Source organism: Lactuca saligna, chromosome 4 (assembly GCF_052625555.1).
Source record: "Lactuca saligna cultivar CGN05327 chromosome 4, ASM5262555v1, whole genome shotgun sequence".
Lineage (NCBI taxonomy): Eukaryota > Viridiplantae > Streptophyta > Magnoliopsida > Asterales > Asteraceae > Lactuca > Lactuca saligna.
This window is the reverse complement of record NC_136420.1, coordinates 335,155,158-335,162,853: the sequence shown is the minus strand read 5'-3', so window position 1 is coordinate 335,162,853 and position 7,696 is coordinate 335,155,158. Positions and strand designations below refer to the sequence as shown.

The 7,696-nt window shown below is 31.5% G+C and overlaps 1 long non-coding RNA gene across 1 annotated transcript; it reads right to left on the bottom strand.

Moving 5' to 3' along the window:
• Positions 1 to 266: 266 nt before the first annotated feature.
• On the bottom strand, positions 267 to 2,434 carry LOC145040183 (uncharacterized). The gene is made up of 4 exons (XR_013679874.1): positions 1,766 to 2,434; positions 1,629 to 1,688; positions 624 to 893; positions 267 to 546 (listed from the first exon to the last, which is right to left on the bottom strand). It is a non-coding gene; the product is annotated as an uncharacterized LOC145040183 (long non-coding RNA).
• Between the last annotated feature and the right edge of the window lie 5,262 nt (positions 2,435 to 7,696).

Sequence of the window (7,696 nt, the reverse complement as noted above, 5' to 3'; positions counted from 1 at the left end):
CATTGGCCTCAGTATTGGGTTTTTCCAATATAGTTTTATCAAAAAAAAAAATCCTATTAGTAGTCAGACACATCTTGCTTTTGATTGAAAACACCACCATTTTCTTTCATGCAACATTTCTTGAAATGCAATGGAGTTTCACTTTGTTCCAAACTCCATCATCATAATTTTATTATGAAATTTTAGGAACCTAATGACTATAGCTACTTGGAATGTTGGAAATGTAGCAAAACCATTAGATAAATACCAATTCGGTATAAGTCTTATTCTTGTGTTGGCAATCTGGTGTTCTACAAGAAAGAAGGAACATTTTAAATAAAAAGTTTAGATACAATGAAAAATTAAATACTATAACCTTATATAAAAAATTTAGATACAATGAAAAGCAATGAATTTATGATAAAAAAAATAGCTACAAACTGATGTAGATATTTTGGTTCAGCGTTTTGTCAAACACTTAGTATGCCTTTCCCTTTGTCACGTTACCTTATTTTATGAGGCCAACGACTCTCTCTTGCACAACTCTCTAAACACCATTGCTATCATCTTTCAATCACAAACAAATTACAATAAGAAAATAATGATAAATGAGGTAACGATAATATAAGAGATGATTCACTGACCATATAAAACTCGTCCAGATCTGCCCTTGTTGAGGAGGAAGAAGGAATTACCAGTTGAACAAAATCAACATTGAAAAAAATCCACAAGGTTTAATATCAAGAATTTGTCCAAACATGAGACCCTCTGAAATTGCCAATTCTATTAAATCGTACTTAAAATCAGCAAAATTTCTTATTTCTAACACCTAATTGCTTTATAATACTCACTGGTAGCTTCCTACAAGGCTCTAATACTTTGTCGAGATGTTCCATTGTTTTGTATAACTAGCCCTACAAAAAATAAAGCCCCATCATAATCAAAACAGAATAAAAACAGTTGAAATTAATCGAAAAATCAAACAATGTTATTGTGGTAAAGTTTTTAGAGTCTCATAGATAGAGAAAGAGAGAAAGAAGATTAGATTCATACCTAATAAGGTCGATTTTAATAGAGGGTGAGAACGTAGATAGAGGAAGGATGGTGACGGTGGGTATGACGAATCCTAGAAGAACAGTGTGTAACGGAGATACAACTACCATTAGGTCCGACGACAAGAACCAAAAACCCTTGAAGCATGAGAATTTTGAGTGTTTGAAGGAGGAAAGCGACAATGTGTGGTAAGAAGGAAGGTGGAGTGAAAGAATGGGAAAGAAGAAGCAGTCATACCTTAAATTGAGGGTTGCAAATCTTGACATATGAATCGATAAAAGGGAATGGACCGATATTTAAGGGATGCGGGTGAAATTGGGGTAAAACAATCAGGTGTATTTTGAATTCCCGATCTTTAGGAATCACAAAATTTAAGGAACTGAGAAAAAATCATGGGTGTTCTACAAGAAAGAAGGAACATTTTAAATAAAAAGTTTAGATACAATGAAAATTTAAATACTATAACCTTATATAAAAAATTTAGATACAATGAAAAGCAATGAATTTATGATAAAAAAATAGCTACAAACTGATGTAGATATTTTGGTTCAGCGTTTTGTCAAACACTTAGTATGCCTTTCCCTTTGTCACGTTACCTTATTTTATGAGGCCAACGACTCTGTCTTGCACAACTCTCTAAACACCATTGCTATCATCTTTCAATCACAAACAAATTACAATAAGAAAATAATGATAAATGAGGTAACGATAATATAAGAGATGATTCACTGACCATATAAAACTCGTCCAGATCTACCCTCGTTGAGGAGGAAGAAGGAATTACCAGTTGAACAAAATCAACATTGAAAAAAATCCACAGGGTTTAATATCAAGAATTGTCCAAACATGAGACCCTTTGGAATTACCATTTCTATTAAATCGTACTCAAAATCAGCAAAATTTCTTATTTTTAATACCTAATTGCTTTATAATACTCACTGGTAGCTTTCTACAAGGCTCTAATACTTTGTCGAGATGTTCCATTGTTTTGTATAATTAGCCCTACAAAAAATAAAGCCTCGTCATAATCAAAACAGAATAAAAACAGTTGAAATTAATCGAAAAATCAAACAAAGTTATTGTGGTAAAGTTTTTAGAGTCTTATAGATAGAGGAAGATAGAAAAAAGATTAGATTCATAGCTAATAAGGTCGATTTTAATAGAGGGTGAGAGCGTAGATAGAGGAAGGATGGTGACGGTGGGTATGGCGAATCATAGCAGAACAGTGTGTAGCGGAGATACAACTATCATTAGGTCCGACGACAAGAACCAAAAACCCTTGAAGCATGAGAATTTTGAGGGTTTGAAGGAGGGAAGCGACAGTGTGTGGTAAGAAGGAAGGTGGAGTGAAACAATGGGAAAGAAGAAGCAGTCATACCTTAATTTGAGGGTTGGAAATCTTGACATATGAATCGATAAAAGGGAATGGACCGATATTTAAGGGATGCGGGTGAAATTGGGGCAAAACAATCAGGTGTATTTTGAATTCCCAATCTTTAGGAATCACAAAATTGAAGGAACTGAAAAAAAAAATCATGGGAAGAAGTTGAAAGAAAAGGACAATACGTGAAATAAAGCAGGGGCAAAATTGATATTTTACTTTGTATGAAATAAGTGGTTTTGAGTGGATACGTGACAGAATGGTTTTGTTTATTAGACAGGAAGATTTCCAAATTGTTGCAAAAAAATTTGTTCTTGACCCTCTAAAACGTTTTGCTCAATTTTTAAAAATTTATTATTATTTATTATTATTATTATTATTATTATTATTATTAAACAAAAACTTTAGCCTAAAATTCGAGATGCTACATTATTCATGTCCAAAATTGTCACTTCGATGTTTCTAATATCAATTATTAACAATCAAATGCCACATTTTAGGTTCCTGTGTTATATATACTTTTCAAATTTATGTTTTTGTAAATTTTGTAGATTTTAATAAAAACGAGATGTTTTCTTGGATTTCCTGAGTTATTTATTCGATTTCAGATATATTCTTGTAATTTCATATATAAATCTCCTTTTTTCTATTTAGAATCTAGAATGTCATACTAAAATATATATTTTGTTAGAAAAAACATAAAATTGCAAGAATAGTCCTTATGTTATGTTAGAACTGACAAGTTTGATCCAAAATTTTCAAAATCTTTTATCATGGTTGCAGATATCGGGATTAATCAGCGATTAATCGTGGATTAATCACTTAGCGTTCTCCAACCATCGAGGATTAGGGCATTAATCTGAAATTTATGGTTAATCGGGTTTGGCTGGATTAATCGGCCTTGTCGGGATTAATCGGTCAACAAAAGTCAAAAAATTCGAAAACAAAGTAAAAAAAAAAGTCAAAAAATATCAAAAAAAAAATTAATTCGAAAAACCAACTTTATTTTTTTACTCCAAAATTTTCAAAATTTCAAATATTATACCAAAATGTTCATATTTTCGTATTTCCAAATTATAATTTTTCTTATTTTCTAATTTTTAAGTACTTGTTTTTCTTAAGATATATTAATATTTAATTAATTTTAATATTTTATTAATAATCTATGGTCCCCGGTTAATCTTCGATTAATCCTTGCCAAGGCCGATTAATCCCTTAACACTAGTCGACCGTCGAGATACCGTCAAACGATTTTTACAACCTTGTCTTTTATAAAGACATATTCGCCATTGGTATTTTTTCTTTTTCATTTTTTAGTACATAAATCAAAAAAGAAAAAGAAAAAGAGACAATTTTCTTTTTCCTCCTAAAAACCCTTATACATTCCACACAGACGTAAATACTTTGGTCTCTCATCGTATCCATATAAACCCAGATACCCCCTTCTGAAACCCATGCCGATGCACCATTAACTCTATGGTCACCAACACCACTACCTAACCCTATCCGATCAAAAACCTAATCTTTAATCATCTCTTTTGATCCTCAAAATACATAAACCTTAGAAATATCAGCATACGCTAATTCATGAACCTGAACCTATGCCCTAAACAAAACAAACCCTACCATTGAGGGAAGAGTTTTACAGGAACGTTGGTTTCAGAGATACCGGAGAAGTGATGAGGTTATTGGTTTCATTGGAAACAAAAGAGGCAGATATACATGAGGGCAGAGAAGTCAAGGTTGTAGAAAGGGTTGAGGACGTTGAAACAGTTCTTGCATCGGAGAGATTGAGATGGCGAAATGGATGAAGTACTGGCTGGCTTCGACTTTTGTATGTGGCAAAGCGTTGCACGTCATAAAAACACCGTTGATTACTTCATGACCAGTTTTTGCAATTACTGTCGACACTTTGGGTGGCAACAATGGAAGCTTTGTTAGTGCAAATTAGGAGAAATTAAGGATTATGGGAGATGGGGAAAAGAAACATAGGAGAAAAAGGGTGGAATTACAGTAAAAGTTTAAGGGAGAAAGAGAAGGGAGAAGGATTGTGGTATGTGTGTAAACATAACTTCAATGGTAGATCTACAAGAAGAACACAAACCTCCAACCACCGCCACTTTCTACCAATAGAGCCACCGTCGATTCAAAATAAAGTCCAGGTACATAAATATGGTTAAAAGTCGATTTCATATGGGTTTGCAGCTTCAAGATCGTTGTTGGATTCTTGAAGTTCATTATTGAGTTCATAAAATCGAGTTTGAGTTTTGAGTTGTTAAGAATATACAAGAATGTATAAAAATTGTGTATTCATCAGATTTTTTTTATCCATCTTTTTGTTTGGACAAGAACACCTAGAAAACTTAGCAAATTTTGACCAACTTTATCATGTGTACGCTTGAGATCTGCATCCTCATCTAGTTTGTCCCATAAACTTGAGTTCATGGATCTACATCCACATCTAGTTTGTCCCATAAACTTGAGTTCATGAACAAATAAGAGAGAGAGAGAGAGATGTATTTTATTTTTAATTGTTGTAATAAAAAAATAATTATGGATAAATTCGTCATTATAAAAAAAATTAAAACACTTTGAACCAAACTCGTAACAAAATTAAATTTCTGAACCACTATCGCAAGTCCAAGCTTTTTTGAACCAATGTTGTTACATTACATAATAACTATTCTTTTAATAGGACATAAAATTGGGTTGTGGTGACTTGGTAAGGCATGTGGAAGATATGGTGGATAACCTATTGATCCATGTTCAAATCCTGGCACCACTCAGCCCTTGTGGCCATGGAGGTTCGCCTGTAGTGACTCCAGGGCATGAAGCAGAGCTTTATGTTTGCAGTGGGGGATTAGTCGGTGCGCGAAAGCTGGCCCGGAAACCCTCATTAGGGAAGATCCCTTTCCAAAAAAAAAAAAAAAAAAAAAAAAAAAAAAAAGGTTTAAAATGATCTATTCCCCACACAAAAATTTTCCAAAAACAAAAACATGATCATATTTATTTATTAATATCTTTATTCCTAACGGTCATTTTTTATATCTAAGATATATCATTACCAAAATGATCTATTCCCCACACAAAAATTTTCCAAAAACAAAAACATGATCATATTTATTTATTAATTTCTTTATTCCTAACGGTCATTTTTTATATCTAAGATATATCATTAGTTTTTACCTTTTAGTAATCTACTAGCGAGAAGACTGAACAGATCTTCAATATTAATTTGATTTGTATGAAGACAAAAGTGCATGTTGTGTTAGGTTTAACTAACTTCTTATTCACATAAAACCAATACAAAATTAAAGACAAAAAAGGCAATTTTGATACAACAAGATCATGATCTTTTGCTTAGTCGGTAACACCAATAAAGGGTTGAAATTTGAAGAGTTTTTATTCTTATTATTATTACTAGTTTATAACTTATGGGAATAGATGTTACAAAATTAATTAAACTTTTATAATATTTAAAATTATTAATCAATTATTTTAAATAAATTATTAATTAAGAGATATACTAAAATTTTAAAATTATTATAAATTCAAATTTAATATATAATTAGAAAATGTAAATTTGAATTTTAAAATGAGTTGCCTAATATATCTACATGACATATGGCATAATATTAATAAAAAATTATATTAAAATTTAATAAAGAATTGAATTAAAATAACATTTGACAAAAAGATATTAAAAACAATTCATTTATTAGAATAAAGATTTTATTTTTAACAATGGATCGAAAATACTAACTCGTAAAAGGTTTTGCTTTTCTTCCCCTTTTTCTTATTTTTAATATATATATATATATATATATATATATATATATATATATATATATATACTATCTTATAAAAGAAATCTAACTATTTCTATAAATAGATTGATTATAATAATAATATTTTTTAAGACGTCCAAATGATGAAGCTGATAGTACAAGTAACCATTAATAAAATAATATTAAATTTTAACCAAATTTTGAATTCAAATATTTATCATCAAATCTCCTTATATTTCTCAGCAATTTGATATGGTTCCCTCAAATTCCGTATTCATTCAAATTTTGAACCCTTTTAGATATCCTTAAATTTAGCATGTTGATTCAAATATCCCTCCAATCGCATATACCTCTTTGTTCCTTCCTCTACTATAAAGTCTACCGTCCAGGAACAAAAAATGATTTCATGTCCCAAATAACACCATAGTTTGATTATTTTGTCTTCGACATGTACTTTCTTTTGTAACATAACATTTTTATAGAGGAAACATATCATCGAAAGAATTTACATGCCCCGCCGCTTTGCGCGGGTACACTGCTAGTGTGTGTGTATATATATATATATATATATATATATATATATATATATATATATATATATATATATATATATATATATATATATATTAACCATAATTTTATTTTACTGATTTAGCTTATGACGTATACACTTTCTGTCAAACACAACCGAAGCAAACAAATCCGTTTTCATTAAAATGTGTACAGCAAATGATTGAGGGTAAATTACAAAATAGTCTATTTGCAGTTTTAAACTTTAAGTTTAGACTAAACTGCACAAATGGTCCCTACGGTTTGTCGAAAATTAACAATTTGGTCCAAAAAGGTATGGACTAGCATTGGTGGTCCAAAACTTTCATTTTGTTGCGTCTTTGGTGCAATCTGCTCTGGTTTTTTTCAAAATGACGGATTTACCCCTGTTAATATGATTTTATCTTTTTTCTTATTTGTTTTTATGACTTTTACATTAAAAAAATAAAAAAAATAAAAAAATAAAAATAAATCTCTCTCTCTCTCTCTCTCTCTCTCCCCCCTCCCTCCCTCTCTCCTGATTTTCAGATTAAAAAAAAAGAAGAAAATAAAAATAAAAATAAATCTCTCTCTCTCTCTCTCTCACACACACACACACACACGCACGCACACACACCTCTTTTGCCTACACAAGGCTCTTCATCATCACCGCATTCGAGCTCCAGATCTGTGTTTACTGGTTCATTTTTGTTTTCTTTGGGAACATCAACTATGGGGGAAGAAAGAGCCATGGATGAAGACGATGGTGTTCTAGATCTGAAACGAAGGTTTGCAATCTCAAAACAAGAAGGACTATTGAAGTGTAACATCCCGAGTCCTGGAGTGCAAGTTCAGGGTTCAAAGTGTAAATATGAAAGGGCAACTCGGCGAGTCCAGGGGTGGACTCGGCGAGTAGGGTCGCGACTCAGGTCGCGTGTTAAGTGGCCAACTCGGCGAGTCCAAGGCT